The sequence below is a fragment of the Canis lupus genome, chromosome 27 (genome assembly GCF_048164855.1).
Source record: "Canis lupus baileyi chromosome 27, mCanLup2.hap1, whole genome shotgun sequence".
NCBI lineage: Eukaryota > Metazoa > Chordata > Mammalia > Carnivora > Canidae > Canis > Canis lupus.
This window is the reverse complement of record NC_132864.1, coordinates 44,260,161-44,281,208: the sequence shown is the minus strand read 5'-3', so window position 1 is coordinate 44,281,208 and position 21,048 is coordinate 44,260,161. Positions and strand designations below refer to the sequence as shown.

General features: G+C 38.8%; 1 long non-coding RNA gene and 1 pseudogene across 1 annotated transcript in view; one reads left to right on the top strand and one right to left on the bottom strand.

The window, feature by feature from the left end:
- The window catches only part of LOC140619086 (uncharacterized), a 273,781-nt gene that overhangs the window by 159,543 nt on the left and 93,190 nt on the right, over positions 1–21,048 (top strand). The gene's annotated exons all lie outside the window — the stretch shown is intronic.
- On the bottom strand, positions 1,341–2,121 carry LOC140619843 (small ribosomal subunit protein eS4-like; annotated as a pseudogene).

Here is a 21,048-nt window from a genome sequence, read left to right as displayed (position 1 = left end):
TTACTAGGTAGAAATGTACGAGTATTTTTATAACTCACGTCAAACACATTTTCTAAGTGATGGTGTTGTGATTTAGAATGTCACAAGGTCATGGAATTTTGTAAATGGTGTATTTTGAAGCCTTCTCTCTATACAGCTTAAAATAAAAGTAGTCTTTTCTATCCCTGAAGCCCTATGAGCAGTAGCTGTCACAATGTTTCTGACAGACTAAAGCTAAAGAGGCTTCTCAGAAGACCTATGAGATTCTCCTTTAAAAAAAAAAAAAGATATTATTTATTTATTTGAGAGAGGGAGGGAGAAAGAGAGAGCCCAAATAAGGAGGAGAGGGAGAAGCAGGCTTCCCGCTGAGCAGGGAGCCTGACGGGGACTCCATCCCAGGACCCTGAGATCGTGACTTGAGCTGAAGGCAGACGCTTCACTGACCGAACCATCCAGATGCCCCTGAAGTTCTCCTTCTTGATCTTCACTATTAGTGACATCAAGAAATGAGCAGTGTCTGGGGGGACAGGGGCAGGGTACATTTATTAACTTGACATTTATACCAAATGTTGGCATGAAGAGCTTTAACATTTCTTAATGATTCTAAATTAGAGAACTTGATGAAAGTTATTTAGAAATCAGAGCTGAAAAGCTTACTATTCACCATGTACAAACACAGTTGTAGATTCTGGGGTGTACAGGTCAATAAGGGAAAGTTCTTGCTCACTTCATGTAATATCCACTTCCTAGTTACTGAAGAAGGCCTAAGAGTCTCTGTACTTTGTCAAAACACATGTACTGTGAATGGTTTGTTATTTACTGATTATTTTACTGAAGATTTCATGGAAAGATATGTAAAGTCTTACATTGCAGTCCCTACAGGAAAGCAATAGAAATTCCTTAGAAAAATTAAAATATCCCTGCGGGATTTCTGCTTCAAGTCAGTAGAGTATAACAGACACTAAATTGTCCCTCCTACATGAAAATACTAAAAAAAAAAATAAAATAAAATAAAATATGTAAAATAGTACTTTTCATACAGTGGAGATGAGGACAGGGACTCCTGTGAGAAAGAAAATGGATTCGCGAGACTGATTCTCACTGCCTGGAGCTGTGGTCTGGGGAAACTTTCCAAGCTGTCCTGTTGGGGAGTGACCCAGGTGCAGCCTGGCAATTTCTGAGTTTGGGAGACAGAAGTAGGTGGCTAAGAAGACAGCTGGAGTTCAAAAGACAGAGGGCTAGAGAGAAAAGAGCTTCCCAAAGTGATGGCTTCTGAGATTTGGAGTCCTCCAAGTGTCTTTTTTTTTTTTTCTTTTTCAATTATGCTGTATTGTCTTTAAGTATGAAGACTTCCAATCAAGTCACCTAGAGACCATTTTACTTAGTGCTTTGTCTGGCTGCCAGTCTCTCTCTTCAGCAATGGTAAGGTGATACCTTTTTCATGGGGAAGAGAAATCCATGGTTTGTTGCCTTTGCCAATCACAAAAATGTTGCAGAGCCAGTTGGCAAAGCTGTTGCCATTGGCATCTTTCACATGAACTACCTCAAAAGAACCAGGGTGTCTCCTCTGTTGGTGATCACACCAGTTATTCCCACGTTCGCACGTCTAGTCACCATACACAGATTGCCAGTGTCAATCTTGATGAAATCAGTAATCTTTCCAGGCTCCAAATCAATCTGAATGGTGTCATTCAGCTGGATGAGTGGATCAGGATAATGGATGGTGTAAGCATCATGGGCCGCCAATGAGGGGTTCCTTTTGTCCCCACAAAGATCTTTCTCACTTTGCACAATTTACACTTTGCCTCCTCAGATGTAATATGATGAACAGAATAGCAACCCTTGGTGTCACAGATCAGTTGGAAATTCATCCCAGTCTTGACAATGATTATGGCATCCATAAAACCAGGAAGGTGGGTTATATTAACTTGCCATCAATTCTAACAAAATGCTGCATATAGATTTTTGCTTCATCTAATGTTAGGGCATACTTAAGTCTGTTCCCTAGGAAAACAATAAGAGGGAGACATTCTCTTAGCTTATGGGGACCAGTATATGGACGAGGTACAAACACACCAGTTTATTCAGCATCCCATGCTTTGGAGCTGCTACACATCAGAGTTTCTTAGGAACATGAGCCATGGCTGTGCTAGGCATGAAAAGAAGACCACCTCCTTCTGGTACGTGAGAAAAGAGGAAAGAGGGTGGAGTCCCCTCTAAGTCTTAAGTTGAATTTTGAGGAACAATCTTATGAAGAAACTCCGTGAGGCTGGGCAAACACAGCCTGAAGAGAGTAGAGGAAAACTTGACATAGCTCACACAGGACCAAGGATTATTCATGTTCTAACTGGCCAAAGTAGAAAACTGTAAATTCCAGAGAAGAAAAAAAAAATTCTACATAGGTTAGAGTACTCAGAAGGATATCCTAGGGAATGCCTGGGTGGCTCAGTCTGTTAAATATCTGAGTCTTGATTTCAGTTCAGCTCATGATCTCAAGGTCATGAGATCAAGACCCACGTCAGACTTCACACTGAGTATGGAGTCTGCTTAAGATTTTCTCTCTTTTCTCTCTTTCTTTCTTTCTTTCTTTCTTTCTTTCTTTCTTTCTTTCTTTCTCTTTCTTTCTCTCTGTCTCTGTCTCTCTCTCCCTCCCCCTCTCCCCTTCCTGCTCTTGCTCTCTCTAAAAGAAAACAAACAAAACAAAACAAAAACAAAAACAACAAAAAAAGAAGGATATCCTAGTAATGGGGATAATTAATACTCTGAAAGATATTATCTTAATAATGGGGTTAAATAGTCCTAGACAGCACTGCTCTGGACACAACTTAACAGATCAAAAAGCCATTTTAGAAAGAATCACACTAGTTCCAAGTAATGTGCTTGCTTTCTAGAAAAATACTGAAGAGCAATTAGAGGAATATAAAAACATCCATGATTCAGCAAGGTAAAACACAAAATGTCTGGTATTCCTTGGAATATTACATGTTTTTATTTACATGGGTTTTCAAAGAAGTAAGAGATTGTAACTCAAAAAATAGTAAAAAATGTACAAGATGATAGAATATACAGGTTGATAGAGGAAAGCATGAGCATGATAAATATGAAATAGAAAATACTTTGGATAAGATTGAAAGAAAATCAAACACTCTAAAAATTAGAAGTCCAGAAGAATTGAAGGTAGAATAATTGAAACTATCTAAAATGAAACAGAGAGGTAAAAGACTATAGACACAATAAAGAGAATATCAGTGAACTCTTATAGGATAATAATAAGTGGCCATCTGTGGTTGTTACACATGAAAAAAGAGTGTCAGAAGAAATATTTTATGAAATAATGTCTACAAATTTTCCAAATTTGATGCAAACTATACACCAATACATTCAAGAAGCTCAAAAAATGTGAAGTATGAGAAACAAAACTCCAACAAGGCATATCATACTGAAATTTCTCAAAACCAAAGATAAAAATAAACCTAAAACCAATCTTAGTAAAGCAGTTAAAGATAAAAATCACAACAGATATCTCATCAGACTTAATGTGAGCTGGAGAACAATGGAAAAACATGTTTAAAATCCTGAAAGAAGGGATGCCAGGGTGGTTTAGTCTGTTAAGTGTCTGACTCTTTGATTTTAGCTCAAGTCATGATTTTGGCGTCATGAGAATGGGTTCCACACTGGGGGTAGAGCCTGTTTGAGATTCTCTCTGTCATTCTCCCTCTACCCTGCCACTCCCTTCTCCATGTCTCTCCCTTTCTAAAATACTAAAAAATAAAAATTAAATAAAAATAAATAAAATCCTTAAAGAAAAACACAAAACAACTATCTACAGATTATAATCTTAAGAATATCTTTTAAAAATGAAGGAGAGTAGGAGTGATTGGGTGGCTTAGTCAGTTAAGCATCTGACTCTTTAAAAAAAAAAAAAAACTTATGTATTGGGGCAGCCTGGGTGGCTGAGTGGTTTAGTGCTGCCTTCAGCTCAGGTCGTGATCCTGCGTTCCTGGGATCAAGTCCCGTGTTGGGTTCCCTGCATGGAGCCTGCTTCTCCCTCTGCCTTTGTCTCTGCCTCTCTCTCTGTGTCTCTCATGAATGAATAAATAAAATCTTTAAAAAAATAAAACGTATTTATTTATTTGTTTAGAGAGAAATAAACAGAGAACATGAGTGTTGGGGGGAGACAAAGGGATAAAGAGAGAGAGAATCTAAGCAGGTGCCATGCCCTGTGTAGAGCTCAACACATTGTTCAATCTCAGGGCCCTGAGATCACAAACTGACCCCAAATCAAGAGTTGACTGCTTAACCAACTGAGCTACCCAAGAACCCCTAAGAGTCTGACTCACTTGACCTTTATTTCAGGGTCATAAGTTCAAGCCATGCATCAGGTCTACACTGGGCATGGAGCCTACTTTAAAAAAATAATAATAAAAAAAAAAGCAGATGACTAAAGACTTTCTCATCACTAGCAGATCTATGTTAAAAATAATAAATGTTTAAAAATACCTTTCAAGTAGAAGAAAAAATACAATATAGAAGATATAGAATTATGGATCTGTACAAAGGAATGAGCAGCAGCATACATTTTAAATATGTGGGAAGTATGTTAGATTTTCTTGTTCTCTTTTTTAAAAAAATCTATTCAATTGATAATTGACTCTTTGAAGTACAAATAATAAAAAATTCACTGTGGCTCTTGTACAGGTAAAATATGTAGAAGTAAAATATGTGAAAAAATATGACAAATGCTGAAATGGGGAATTATAAGTATATTATTACAATGTACTGTAATACCGTGAAATGGTAAAATATCGCTCAGAAGTTGACTGTGGTCGCCAGGACACCCGCACCCCGATGTTTCTAGCAGCAATGTCCACAATAGCCAAACTGTGGAAGGAGCCTCGGTGTCCATCGAAAGATGAATGGATAAAGAAGCTGTGGTCTATGTATACAATGGAAAATATTACTCAGCCATTAGAAATGATGACTACCCACCATTTGCTTCGATGTGGATGGAACTGGAGGGTTTTATGCTGAGTGAAGTCAATTGGAGAAGGACAAACATTATATGGTCTCATTCATTTGGGGAATATAAAAAATAGCGAAAGGGAATAAAGGGGAAAGGAGAAAAAATAAGTGGGAAAAATCAGAAAGGGAGACAGAACATGAGAGACTCCTAACCCTGGGAAACGAAATAGGGGTGGTGGAAGGGGAGGAGGGCGGGGGGTGGGGGTGACTGGGTGACGGGCACTGAGGGGGGCACTTGACGGGATGAGCACTGGGTGTTATTCTGTATGTTAGCAAATTGAACACCAATAAAAATAAATTTATAAAAAAAAGTTGACTGTGATAAATTAAAGTTGTATTGTATAAACCCTTTTAGCAGGTAGATAGATAAACAAATAGTGGTATATCCATACAATGGAATATTACTCAGAAATTAAAAAAAGAACTTTTGATATTCAGAATAACATTTAATGAATTTTAAAATAATCCCATTAAGTGAACGAAGCTAAGAAAACGTACTAATTTCATTCATATACAGTTCCAAGAGAGTGCAAACCATTTCACAGTGACAGGAGGCGGGTTGGTGGCTGTCTGGGGAGGTCGATGGGGGTGGGCTCTGTAAGTAAATGGAAGAAAAAGAGAAGGAGGGATTTCAAAGGAGCCCATGAGAACTATGGAGGTAATGAACGTAATCCGTGTCTTGATTTGGTGATGGTTTCAGGGGTTATACATCTGTCAACATATATCACGTGGTAGCTTTAAAGCAAGTGCAATCTAAAGTGTATCAATTATATCTCAAAAATATGTGAGAAGAAAAGAATAAATAAAAAAACAAAAAACAATAAAAAACAACCCAAAGAACCAAACAAACAATAAAAGCTCAGTTCTTCCTTCCACATTTTTTCTAGCCTGCCATGTTATCTTTCTACCAAACATATCTTAGATCAAACTTTCCTGAATTTGCTTAGTAATGCAGCTCTCGTTCTCAGCCTAAAGTCACAACTCAGCAAAACCTAAGTAGTTACTGAAATGATGATGAGCATGTTCCTTTAGAACGTCCTTTAATGATTAGTGATTTCAGTCCCTATCTTCTGTTTCATTTCATTCTCATATGCATATTACACATACATAATACAAATTAGTATATATTATATGCATATAATATATACCTACATAACATATTTTATATGATATATATAATATACACACATATTATGCATGTATAATTATGTATTATAGAATACAGGATACAATTATATGCATCCTATGTGCATATATGATGTTTACACATATACTACACACTATATGTGTGTGCACACGTGGACGTACTGTATGTAAATCCAAGTACACACAAAGACACGGCCATACTCTGTTGTGATCTTAACTATTTTGACATAGTTCTTCATGAGTAGACTACGTAAGGAGTTCTGTGAATCATTTTTAATAGATTTATTTTAGTGTAGATTCACAGGAAAAGCTGCTTTTATTATTTATTTATTTATTTATTTATTTATTTATTTATTTATTTATTTTGGAAAAGCTGCTTTTAATTAAGACACTCCACTGGAGAAATTTTTTAAATTGAAATGTGGTTGTGTTACGGAGAAACAGTCATACAGCTCTCAAAAGACACAGCCAACCACTGGACAAGCATATGCAAGTGAAGCAAAGTTTTATAAATCCATACTGGGTGAATAGTGTGCTGATACTTTCAATATATATATATATATATATATATAGTTTTTGTTGTTTTTTGTTTGTTCTAAAATACAGTAAACTGATTCCTTGCCTGTTCTTGGGTCATGACTGAAAGTGAAAGTGCTTAGATCCGTATTTCACGTGTGTCTTGTAGCTAACATTCTCTTGTGGGAAGCCTCCAGCACAAGTTGACTTTACCCAACATAGATGAAAAGTTACTTTAAATATTCCTAACCTACAAATGAACACCACTGTTTCCTGCGCCTTTGCAAAAGTTACAGAAGTTGTAACACATGGTCTCAGAGTTGGTTGCTCTTTCTGACTGTTGCGAATAAATTATCATTCATTAGTGCCTTCCTGGAGGTCCCTGAGGTTGTTAAAGCTTTTCTCACCTCCTGGTGAAGGGGAAGTGGAATTAAAGGCTTTATTGCTGTTCAGAACTTGACCTCAATAGAAAAATAACATAATTTTAAGCCCCAGAGGAAACGACCTCTTACTTCCCAGAGTTCCCTTGTGAATCCCATCCATGGTATTATTAGCATGACTTTGTCTTTTAAATGTTTCAAAGCATCTCTCTGTCTTTTGCATCTTTGCAGCGCAATGGATGGGATATGGGCCAGGCCCTCTTTGTTTCTGGATCTTCATATGGACACAACGAGGCCACATCCTTTCTGAAATTTTTGCAATGGTGTAGTTCACTCGTGGACATGTGGAATCAGAGGGACCACTGGAAAACCTGCCATATTAACTCAGACCAAAATTATTCCCTTCCGTTCTGAGAATCGCAAAGTGCAAAAAATTCTACAAAAAAGTGATTAAAGTCTCTAATACTTTCTACGTGTTTTAGGGGCTTGAGGTCAAAACTACATTGTAATTCTAAAATCTTTGCCAGTTCTTCCATGCTACTAAACATTTGGGGCTAGCATTACTGGCACTTTCTTTTATGAACACATTTATGAAGGATGCGGTGTGAAAAGATAAACTGATGTGCGTAGGAACATTGGAAGGGTTTTAGAGAGAAAAATTCTAGCAGCCCAGATGGAGTAGGGTCCTGTAAAGAGGTGGCTGGTGATGGCCTAGAGTTGGTAAGCTGAAGGATTTTTAAATAGAACGTTGCTGACTTTTCACTCGTATATTGCTTATTGTGCTGCCTGGTAAACAAATCTTTCAACCTAAAGTCTTCAGTCAAATGTCTTGCTTGAATCCTTCTGGGAAAAACAATGATCATTGGTTAGCTTCCACCAAGAGTGGCCAGAGAATAAAGAAAAAAATATTGTGGGACATAAAATGTTAATGAGATTTAGAAACTCAGAGCCAAAATGGTCATCCTGGGGCACCCAGGTGGCTCAGGTCGTGATCTGGAGTCCCAGGATCGAGTCCTTCATTGGGCTCCCCTCAGGGAGCCTGCTTCTCCCTCTACTTCTGTCTCTGCCTCTGTCTCTGGGTCTCTCATGAATAAATAAATTAAATCTTTCTTTTTTTAAAGCAAAAAAATAAAATAAATGAAACGTCATCCTGGAATAATGTGCCCGGAATTTAGTAAGAATGTGGGATAAGAAGCACAACCCAACTGATTTCATTAAAATGGACAGGAAGACCTGCTTTATATGCAGATTACTAGATACAAATTTCGCTAATTACTTGTACTTCAGTGCCCGTATATGGCTTGCCAAAATAGCAAATCCCAAATGAGAAAATGAGTATCATCAAAATCCCTTAATCACTTCCCATAAGGAGGAGATAGCGTCCTACTTCAGTCCCACCCAGCACAAACATCTTGAGTCAAAAGCAGCCCTTATTCCTTTCTTGCTCAGTGTTAGGACGGTTATGCCAATATTTTGTCCCCCCCCCTTTTTTTTGCCCCTGGAACTTTTCAAGAAAATTTCCCAGTAAGACCTAGATAGAGCTGCTGTAGAGGGGGACTAGAATTATGGGGACGACAAAGGAAAGCAGGGATGCCACAGATACCAAACCTGAATTTAAAAATCCTGAAAACATCCTTAAAATCCTAGAGTCTCAAGACATTGGTATTTTTTTTTAAGATTTTATTTATTTATTTGAAAGAGAGAACACGGAGGGCAGGGGGCTGGGGGAAGCCGACTCTGAGCTCTGGCCCTGAGGTCAGGGCCTGAGTTGAACTCAAGAGTCGGATGCTTAACCCCCTGAGCCATGCAAGTGCCCCCAAGACATTATTTTGATGACAAACAAGCCAGGACCGTCAATGAAAACCATTAGTTAGTTTTGCTAGGTATTATGAGCCACAATCTGGCATGAGATTCAGAGGAACTGTTTCACACATCTTATGGGAATGAGCGTAGAGAGGAAAAATGGTATTTAACAACCCCCCACCTTACATTTGTGAAATTAGAGTTGTCGTCTTGAGGTAAAAAAAATCCATATTCAGAAGTGTTTGAACTGGAATCTAATATCCAAGCCTCGAATCTCCTCAGATGTTCATGTACATTTTTCATGGACAAAGATTATAAAGGTTCTTTTTCCTATAACTTAAAAAAAATTACATTTTTTTTTTAATATTGCTACTCTTCTTTGTGGGTTTGTTTTAGGCACAGGGTAACATCGGAGGCGGGCCTCTTTTAAATTCCCAATGACTGGCCCGAAATGTGTATGGGTCTGTTTTGTAAGATGTTCTGTATTGTTTGTGGGATGCACCAGCCCAGAGATATATAGCATCATAAATATATTGCCCTCTTTGCTGTGTAGACCCTGGAAAACTGGCTCCATTTGTCTTTTTAATTTTTATGATAACTGAATTTACTGTAAAAGCACAAAGGTTTTAAGAAGGCATTCAGTCATGTATTTCTACTGCAGGTATAAGGTTTAATTGTACAGTTATTTTTCTAAAGCTCTTTTGCCGTTGCCAATAGCATCTTCCTAATAGTGGGTTGCCAAAAGGCATTTCTTTTTTATTATTTAATTTACTTATGGAAAAAAAATGGGCTGGGTATCACTTATCTTCCTTGATTACATACATATTGACTCAAACCAGAACCACAAATTACTATGGACCTCCAGAAAATAGCATAGGTCGCAAGTTCAACAGTATTAATTTTGCTTATTGGCCCTCTACGGAGGTGGTTTGCTTATTGGCACCTTTATGAAATAGAATCCGTCTCAGTGAGGGAAATTTATACATCCGTATGCCTAAAGGACCACCAAGTAAATCACCTTAGGTACCTTATTTCACAGACGTCAGAATCTTTCCTATATTCCCTTATTAGTTGATTAGAATAGACTCAACAAGATCGATCATTCTGGTATTTTTATTCTTACAATATACATAGTAGGGCTAAGGCACAAATTAAATCTACTGGGGACAGTTTGCCCCGGTGGTCCGAGACAAAGATGCTATTAGAACGCGATGATGTTCATGTGAGTGGTCACATGTGCAAATACAGAAGGGAGAGTCATTTATGTTCAAGTCAATGAATATAAGAATAAAGCGCCTTCCAGAGGAAGTGGAATTCAAGAGCAGAGGTCACAGGACTGAGCCCTGTCCTAGGACTAAATAAACAATAATTTTCAGAGGCAAAGCGACTGTTACCATCGCTGTGGTCTTTCCCATGGGCTTTCCCATGGTCTCCAGAGAGCACTGCCTCCCATCGGGCCTGACCTACTACACAGCAAGAGGACGCACGGATTGGTAGGACGGCATCTTCTTCTGCTCACTTCATATTCCTGTGACAACCAGGTAATCTGTCTTGTAGGACAATTTTCCTTTGTCTGATTATTTCTTCTTGGTGTCTTTGACCTCCTTCCTTTATTCCCTGAGTTCTCCACAAGTTGGGACATAGGTCTTGAGGCTAGGTCAGAGTCAGATTAAACTTCTCTGGCCAGACCGTGTCATAGATCATATCATGCAGTGAATGATTCATCTCATTAAAAGGGTGCACCTGTGTCATGTTATCCCACTAATAGTAACGTCAATTTGTATAATTTGTTTAAGAAAGTGCTATGGGATGGGTTCCCTTGGAAGTAAGTTTTTCGGGAGATATTAGCAAGAAGGCTGCGTTGTTTGATGGCTGTAACCCTATAACTGTCCTGTTCGAAACCCTAATCGATTCCTCGATAAGTGCTTACAAAATGGTGATTTTTCTAATTCCATCATTCCAAATATGTTAGTTGGCATCCTTCTGAGACTCTCTTCCTTCCTTCCCACTGCCGCGGCCCAGCCATGTGGCCGCTGGGACTTCCGGACTGCCACCGCTGACGCCAACCCTGTGCCCTACTCGCCACCTTTCTTTGAAATGCTCCCTTTTACGTTGAGCTCCAGGAAGAGGTCAGGCCTCCTGCTCTCCAAATCTCAAATACATGGTTGTCTGAACGCCACTCTTTGAAATTCTGCTTGTATTTTCTTCAGGCCGATTCCCTTCACCCCTAAAGCCGTACTTTCTTGGGTACCAATTCTCCTTGAACCAAAATTAGTCTTCTCCCCTTTCAGTTCATCTACTCCAGGTACCCAAGTGCTTTGTTTTCAGCTTTCCAGCGCGTTTTCATGTGTCTGTGAAGTAGAGAACAGTTGTGATCACCCCCACCCCCCGCCACGGTAGCTGAGGTGACAAGGGTACAGAGATTAAGTGATCCCGTAGTGATCACTTGTCCAGACTTCAGAACTGCAGCAAAAACTCAGACCTCTGGTCCTCGTGGTGGAGCTTTATCCCTATACCCACCTGCTCCATCTGATTGGCGGGAGGACAGGATCAAGGTGAGGCATCGGGTTGACTGGCGGCTCTCTTCCTGGTTCCACCGCTCACTAGCTGACCTTGGACACCTTACTCGCCAACGATGGTTCAGTTTCCTCATCTGTAATGTTAGGTTAGAATGGTGTTTTCCAACTTAAATTTTAACTGAAATAATAATTTGAACCATAAGACAATTTCTGAAATTTGACTGTTTTTATCCCAATGGCAAGTATGTTGTGCATACCAAATATTTAATGTGCGTTAGGTTTTATTATTGTCAGATGGCCTTGAATCATTGCTGAATAGAAGTATGCTAATGCTAACAACTTTTAAGATGATTTCCATCTTTTTAGAGAAACAGAAGAAGGTGCTATAAAATAGCATTAGTTTTTACATGTCATTTTTAAATATGCCTCATTCTTTGCTCTTCTTTGGAAATTCAGACTTCTCTGGCTTTTACTCTTTATGGTGCAAAATGACCTTGCGATAATTATATATATTCCTAGTGCTTTTTTCCTCTTCCCAAGAGATTTTATTTATTTATTTGAGAGAGAGGCAGAGCAGGACCATGCACAGGAGCAGGGGGAGGGGTGGAGGGAGAAATAGACTCCCCACTGAACAGAGAGCCCAATGTGGGCTGGATCCCAGGAGCCTGAGATCATGACCTGAGCCAAAGGCAGATCTTTATTGACTGAGCCACCCAGGTGCCCCCCTATTATTAAATATTAATAATATTCTGTCTTAGGTGTATTTAAATGCATTTTGACTTATTGTGAGTTTGTAAATTTGAAAGTCAGTGCTATTCTGTGCATTTTTATTGCAAACAAATCTCTGACTCATAGAGAAAAACCATTCCTTGTGCAACTCATTGCTTACCATATAATATCGTCCCATGATTGCTCTGTGACTTCAGCAAACGAATTTGAAGCAGTCAAGCCCTGCTCCAAGACACAGTGTCTCGTGTGTTTTACAATTATAAATATAATCTGTGTTGAATGTGGGCATGGCTCCCTGTGTCAGAGACCAGGTCAGCAAAGTTTTCTGTTACAGGATAAATAGTGTTTTAGGTTTCAGGGGCAATGTCATGTCATTTTTAGAGTAAGAGCAGACATCGAATATATGTAAAAGAGTAATTGTGGCTGATTATTTACAAAAACAGGCAATCACCCAGGCTTGGCGCACTGGCCGTGGATTGTAGACCCTGAGAAAAGGTAAGTCTCTTGGATGAGACCTGGTAAAGATGTCAGCAATGAGCAAGTGTGGAGTGTGAGACAAGGGAGGGGCCAACAGGTATTTAGTGACACTTTAGGTCAGGGGAACCCTAAAGAATGGATATTTGTAAGGGGTCTCTGACATCCGGGGAAATGCATATATGGTTTTGTTGATGAATGGGGTGACGGTAAAGATGCATACGTGTGTGGCTAGAGGATTTCAGGAATCCGAGTGAAGTTGTATATTTAAGACATTAGCTGGAGTTTTCGCTTAGAACGTGCTGCTAACATACACAAGGTCATGCATTAATTGTGCTCCTGGAAGCACCATCTATACGTAAACGGCAAAACCGAAGGTTTGCTTTGAACACACGTGCATAGAATGATTTTATTTTGTAACTGACCTATAAACATGAAAAATCATTTTGTCTTCTGGCTAAACTGTAAAATTATAGTTTTACTATTTACTTACAAGGTTGTATGCGCCATAAAAAGGAGGAAATCAGATTGATTTTGTGGATCTAAGGACATAGTCTATAATAGTTTGAGTTTTATTTTATCTTTTCTATTTAACATAGTGAAGGAGGCCTATGCAAATGAATATGGGATTAACAGACCTTGTCTATTTAAAAGTTTTTAAATCGTATGTAAACAAAGCAATCACTTTGGAGAAATGACAAGAAATGTTTCTTTCTTTTTTTTTTTCTTTGGTGTCTGAGATAATACTTGTTTGAAAATATTGGTACAATTTTGCAATGAGGGAGAAGGAAAACATAAGAAAACAAGCTATTCTCTTTTTATTTGTATAAATTGTGGAGCAATAGGATTCTTTGAAATGATAATTATACCTCTGTGTTTCAGCCTTCAAGCTTTGCAGTAATTTGTTAAATATTATTTTAATCCATTGAAACAGCTATAGTATTGAAGTTTGATTTGGTTGCTGTTGCCAAGAACAGTTTCTGAAATTAATTAATGCAGAGAATTCTTTATTGAACAATTAATAAAGGGATGAATGATGTTAATAGTTTATAAAAACTTTAAAAATGATCCCAGACCAGAATCCACGTGATATTTTTGGAGCATCTTTCATGTGTATATTTAAAATACAAAGGTCTATGTATTTACATTTGTATGAAAAGCATTCATAAAACATATATACTTCTGAAGTGTATTAATCTCTAAAGTAGTAATCCTCTGTTTTGTTCAAGATTGTATCGAGAAACCAAATTATTTTATGGCTCACCTACCCTAGCCAACTTCTTCCTTTGTAATCCAAAAGAATTTAAATGAAATGTGATAATATCTTTGAAACTAGTAACAAATACCTATACCTTCAATTTAGAAGATTAACAAATTGCAAGATTATAAAATCATAAAAGGGATTAAAAGTTTAAAAGTTTAGGAATATATATGTGTGTATGTGTGTGTGTATATATATGTGTGTGTGTGTTTGTGTGTGTGTGTGTGTAACTTATGTTAGAAAATGCAAATAGAGCACTGCCTGGGTGGCTCAGTGGTTGAGCATCTATCTGCCTTTGGCTCAGAGTGTGATCCTAGGGTCCTGGGATCGAGTCCCCCATCAGGCTTCCTCCCTGCATGGAGCCTGCTTCTCCCCCTGCCTGTCTCTCTGCCTCTCTCTCTCTGGGTCTCTCATGAATAAATAAATAAAATATTTAAAAAGAAAGAATGGAATGAGCTAATCCATGGAGACTGTAGCCCAGTGCTGAGGTCTTATGGGCACTCACGAAATATTAACTAGTGGTACGTCTTATCACTGGTTTGTCTCTTTGTCCGATACTAGCACCTTCTACGTAATAGCTATTCAATTTAGTAGCCATAATATAGTAATGCATTTTAAATGGCCCAATCTGCAAGAAAAAATAAATACAGTGTTTGCATTAACATTTTGCTTTGTGTTTTAGTGGTCTGCCGGTAATTGTGAGCAAAGCATTGCCCATACAGATATATCTCGTTACAAACAGCAGATGAGGTTTTCAAAGACTATTTTATTTTTATTTTTATTTTTATTTTTTTTGGTGAATTAAATAATCTATTTCTCTCATTCTCTTAGAGTTGCACAAGGGATCTGAAATTACAAATAGTTATCAATTAACAGTGATTCCTAATACTATTTAAGGATCTCTCTAATGTGAACTGCTTCATCAGGCAGTAAAATCACCTATCAAATGCTTCAGTTTACTAGAGAAAAGTCACTATGTCAAGGTACTGTATGTACATTCAATCATTCTTCAAATTTAAGAGCCACTTTTGGGTTTAGGCAAATCATCCTGTAAACTAGCAGTTTAAATGTGGTGGGGGGCATGCAACCTGGTTTTCCTGATGGCTGGTCAGCTGTGTATGTAAAAATAACCCAGAAATCATATTTATTCAGCTATCAGGTATATTTTGCGTCACAACGGTGGAAATGCAATGCTAGCCTGTGTCTCTCTCCCCGTGTTCATCATGAGGGAGCCCCATGAGGGAGCGTGAAGACTCCTCCTTTGGGATCATTGTTTTAACTGGGGAAAAAAATTCAGGTCACTAAAATATATATATATATAAAGAAAAAGAGTAAAACTTGAGACCCGGCCAAGGGAAATCGGCTAGTGCATTTCTCAGGGTAAATTAATGAATTGGCATTCTGCTGCTACTTCAGGATGTCTGCTTAATCCATGAACGGAGGACATTGAAGTGCACGTTATATGTATTTAAAAGCCAGAGGTCAAGCATTACACCAGAGGAGTCACTTTTAAGAGTATTAAACTCAACCTTTGCTGTACAGTGACTCCTCAGGTGCGAGTGCTTGCTGAAATTTTCAGTTTCATTGCATGAACCAAATGCAGCTCTATGAGCTAAAGCAAAAGGTACTTCCAGCACCTACAGATTGCAATGGCTGCATGTGTGGCCATTTTTAGAAAGCCTGGTGCTTAGAGTAAAACAAAACAACAACAACAACAACAACAACAAAAAAAAAACCCTGGGGCACCTGGGGGGCTCAGTGATTGAGCCTCTGCCTTGGGCCCAGGGTGTGATCCCAGGGTCCTGGGATCGAGTCCGGCATTGGGCTCCGCACAGGGAGCCTGCTTCTCCCTCTGCCTATGTCTCTGCCCCTGTCTCTGTGTCTCTCATGAATAATTACATAAAATCTTTTTTAAAAAATCCTTAGGTAAAATAGCAATAAATTTCCGTTTAAGAAAATAGTTATCAATCCATAACCATTTACCAGCAAGATTGTCTGTTTATATCTTTGTCAAATGCAGATCAATAGAATTTGATATAGCAGTTTCTTAGGCAGAGGAAACACATTACAAAGTCACATAGTAAAACAAAACCAAACAAAAAAACCCAACAAAACAGGTTTTAAAAAGTCGGGAAGACCTTTTCAGGTTCTTGTAGTCATGCTGGTGTCTTAGCCTGTCTTACTTTAATTCTCTCCAAGGAAGACTCCGCCGATGCACCGTGTTCTAGAAGGATCATATCTTATGCAGAAGGAAGTCAAATTTGACAATGATATGGATTTGAAGAAAAGTAACCTTGTCTCTTTTTATTTGTTTTTCCTTTTAAAAATTTATTTAAATTCAATTAGTATATGGTCCATCATTAGTTTCAGATGTAGTGTTTTACAATTCATCAGTTGCATGTAACACCCGGCGCTCATCCCATCGCATGCCCTCCTTCATGCTCATCACCCAATAACCCCATCCCCCCACCTCCTTCCCTTCCAGTGACCCTCAGTTTGTTTCCTGTAGTCGAGAGTCTCTTATGGTTTGTCTCCCTCTCTGATTTCTTCCCATTTAGTTTTCCCTCCTTCCCCTATGATCCTCTGCACTGTTTCTTAAATTCCACGTATGAGTGAAATCAAATGATAATTATTTTTTCCCCAATTGGTTTATTTCACTCAGCATAATACGCTCCAGTTCCACCCACATCTACGTAAATGGTGGGTATTCATCCTTTCTGGTGGCTGAGTCATATCCCATTGTATATATAGATCACATCTTCTTTATCCATTTGTCTGTCCGTGGACATCTCAGATCCTTCCATAGTTTGACTGTTGTGGACATTGCTGCTGTGAACACTGGGGCGCAAATCTCCCACCTTTCTCTTTTTATTGCCTGAGCTTCTCTATCCTGAGCATCCTCAGATCTACTTAATGGTATAAAAACAAAGAACAACATAAAAAGTAAACTTATCCACTCAAGTTATGTCAGCCTTTTCTAGTTAAACATGGTCTTTTTTTTTTTTTTTTTAAGATTTTATTTATTTATGAGAGAGAGAGAGAGAGAGAGAGAGAGGCAGAGACACAGGCAGAGGGAGAAGCCGGCTCCATGCAGGGAGCCCGACATGGGACTCAATCCCAGGTCCCCAGGATCAGGCCCTGGGCTGAAGGCGGTGCTAAATCGCTGAGCCACCCGGGCTGCCCTAACATGGTCCTTTTAAGGTAAACTCCAATCCAATCTGGCTTAGATGAATGATCAAGCCTTCCTGATTTCTCCATTCAGTCTCCTCCACCATAACCTTCCCCATGCACACGCCAACATGCACACATCCTAACCCCACATGTGCCACATTGGTAAGATCTCGTTCTTACCTGATGGTATATGGATTATTACAACCTGAGCCAGGAAAACAGGGATTTCTGTTGATGAGTTTGTGGGCTTCTGCTGACCTCTGCCTGAAATGCGGACTGGTTTTTGCTCAACAGTTTCCGTGGTCATGGATTAATTTGTGAATATTCTCTGCTGCACAACACCTGACTCTTCATCTCGTAAAGCTAGACGGTTCCTCTCTCTGGCCTTTATCCGGCTCTGCTCATCTCTGGTGCTTCTCAGCCTGGCGATGTCCCCTCCTTTTTAAATTCAGACTTACTATGGGCTTGCTCTCTCTCAGTTTGCCCTCACCCCAGGACATCTCTAGCAGGTCTTCAGACTTGTGGTTCACAGAACCCTTTGAACCCTACAGAGTGCATAGGAACAGATCAATTTTTGTCAGTGTCACATGCAGGCTACACAGGAAGAGACCTGACACTCTCTCAAGCCACGTCTTCTCATCCTAAACACACGATGCCACATTTATCCTCTGCCATAATCACCTCATATGGTCATAAGTCATTGTAGAAGAACAGAGTGTTTAATGCTTTGTTGCCAGCCACCCCTTTCCTTTAGGTGGGATCTGAATCCCCAAGGTTCAAAGGCTCACTTTTTAGACCTTGGTTTACTTGAGAAGAGGATAAATTCTTAGGAACATAGACATAATTTTAACCCTGGTCTTACTCCCCTGAGTCTGTCTCTTTTTTTTTTTTTTTTTTTTTTTCTGAGTCTGTCTCTTTGGCCAAAACCCCTCTTCATTGTCCTGAAAGGCTTTAATTTTGCTGTGGAATAGAAACTTTCTTATAGTAAAGAGCTTTACTTGAACTTTCCTCTGTTCTAGTCAGGGGAAACTCCTTGGAATTTAAGAAATCATTTTATTTTTAGAAAAACTTGGCTCTTAAGACTGTGCTCTTGCTTAAGATTTAAAATTTCCAATTTGAATCTCAACATAAGCAATGACACCTTTATTCTAAATTATACTTGCTCTCAACATAAAATTTGAATGCCATTTGTACAAAGGATGTTGACTCACAGAAAAACAAGATTTACAGGGTATGAAAAATATATTGACTTTATATTTCAAATGCATGATACCCATTACTATTCTTTTTTGTATACTTTGTAGTCATCTACTGACAGTTCTCCCACTTGTACTTGGTATCTGATTTGTCATTTGAGGAAAAGCATGTATTTTCAATTTGTACCATACTGGGGCAAATCATTAAATACCTCTGAGCCACAATTTTGTCATGCCTTAAATGGATATAGAAAAAATAGTACTCATCTTCTATGACTCTTCTAAGGAAAATTTTATAACTTATGGGAAGAATTTATGATATTTTATGGACATATTACTTAATAAAATTTACTTGTTACACTGATTAGTGGTGGTTATGATGATGATGATGATATAGCACAATCCTTGAATCATTATGTGTTGTATTTGTGAAGATGATGCAATTTAAGTAAAAAAGAAGAGGAAAAATAAAACAATTTCACAAAAATTAGTCCACAAAGTGGATAATCACATCATGGAGAAAAGTATGGGTAAATCAATTTGTATAAGACTCTGGAAAATGGTAAAATGTAGAGTCATAGCCAACTAATTCTAACTTAATCAGGGAAAGGAAACTATTTCAAATAATGGTTCATCTGAAAATGTTCACTGAAACAAGGTTAAAATTCAGAATTTGAAATGTGTTAGGAGCTGTAGACTATTGAAGAAATATGGATTACCTCTTGTGGAAGTTTTATATTCATCATATCCACCTGCAGAACTACAAGCTAACATAATCTAATTATAATTCTGTCAAATAGGTGAAATCCAGGATCCAGTGTAAATGACTATTTTTCCCGATTTTAGCAGGACAGTGATGGGACACAGAAACATAACATGAACATCTAGAGTATCTGCAGTAAGCAGAAAAATGGCTTCAAAAAGATGCCCATGGAATCTGTGAATATGTTCCCTTTTAGAGAAAATAGGAATTAACCTTGCAGATAGAATCAAGGTTGCTAACCAGCCCATCTTAAGAAAAAAGGAAAAAAATATTATCTTGGATTTTCCATTTGGGCTTGATGTGATCACAAGGAGACTTAAAATGGAAGAGAGATACAGAGGAGAATATAGAGTGGTGTGATATGGAAGGGATTTCTCCGATGCTGCTGAGTTTGAAGGTGGATGCCATGAGCTGAGGAGAGCAGGAAGCTTGCAACTGTTAAGAATGGCTGCAAAACAGATTTTTTCCTTTGGGCCTCCAGGAAGGAACATAGCCTTCCTTGCTAACAGCTTGAGCCCTGTGAGACCAGTGTTGGAGTTATAGCCAACATAATTGTAAGATAATAAGCATGTGATGTTTTAAACTACTACATTTGTGATTTTTTTTTGAAGCAGTAATAAGAAATAAATATGGTTTCTTCCAATCGTGGAACACAATGATCGATATTCTCCCCCAGGAGCTTTGTTTTACTCTCAGTAGTGATTAAATGATCAATTTAACTCTTCTGACTAATGAGGTGCCTCAACATGCCTTGTCACAGAGCACCCGTGGCACTATGTCACGTGCCTTACAGAGCAAGCCTCCAGTTGGGTATTTGCTGATGGCAGTACTGGCAGGGACATCTTTAATTGCTCTTCAGTGGTTCTCTGACTTTCTATTAAACCACATTAGTTCAGTTCCAATAATGATTAAAAATTTTCTATGACCTCTCAGCCCCTCTTTAAAACAATCAAGAAATTATAAAGTAAACCTTTGATCCTGGGCCATCACTTAATTAAAAAAACATACTTTGAAGCCATAATGTATACAAAGCACTCTGCACCATGGCATGTCACTTCAGGTCTATACAACATGATTGAGGCATAACAGCCACCCTTAGAATGCTCACAGAATCTAAGCACCATAGGACAACAAGGAAATTTAAAATGTGTTATGAAAATTTGAGGACTGAGTTCTAGAGTGGTGATGTGAGGTATTCCATGGACATGGTCCCCATCAAAACGACTCTAACTCATGAATGTTAGATAAAAACTAGCCATCTAAAGCCTCAAGAAAACTGTCTAAAGGAGATTGCACCAATAGAAAAACCATATTCGAGAAGATCTGACTGTTGATAAACACAAGGAAAGTCTGTGGCATTTGAGCCACAACCCACACATTTCTTGCCTTCATCCCTACATGACATAATTCTGCTTTGGGATGGGTGCAGACCACAGAGTTCCTGCTCCCCACACGTCCCAGTCTAGGGCTACAGTATGTTCTGGGTGGGGGCTCATTGTCTGTTTCTATCCCCCTTGGGTCCACGTTTCAGAAGCTCTCCAGGCAAGAGCAATGAGAGGACTGGGTTTTCCTTCTTTCACCAAGCCAGCACTCCAGGGTGCACGCTCTGTCAGAGGTGTGGCAGGATGGGAATATGGGGCCCTGATCATCCTCACCACAGCCCTGAGATGTGAGCTGAAGAATAAAGGGGCTGCCACCACTCTTCAGCATGCTGTATATAAAGCAGAAGAGGAATGACAGCTGTGCCTGCAGTTTTTGAGCAGTGACACAGAGGTTCAGCCTGGGCATGGTAACAACAGAGAGCTTCGCTTATCACACCAAGAGAATTGAATCTATTTGGGGAGAAAAATGTGTGGAAGTTCAAGCCTAAGAGCAGTGTCAAAGTGGTGGTGTTTTGGGTGGTAAGCGAATAAAAGAGGCAGGGAGCAGGAGCTTCATGAGAGCAAAACATTAGACCATAAACCAGCTAGAAGTTTATCTGAAAGACACAGGAAAAGAGCTAAGAGGTGCCTACCTAGAGCAGAACAAACCTCTGAGACTGGCTTTTAAGGGCCCTGAAAGAGACTCAAAATGTAATTGAATCAAACTG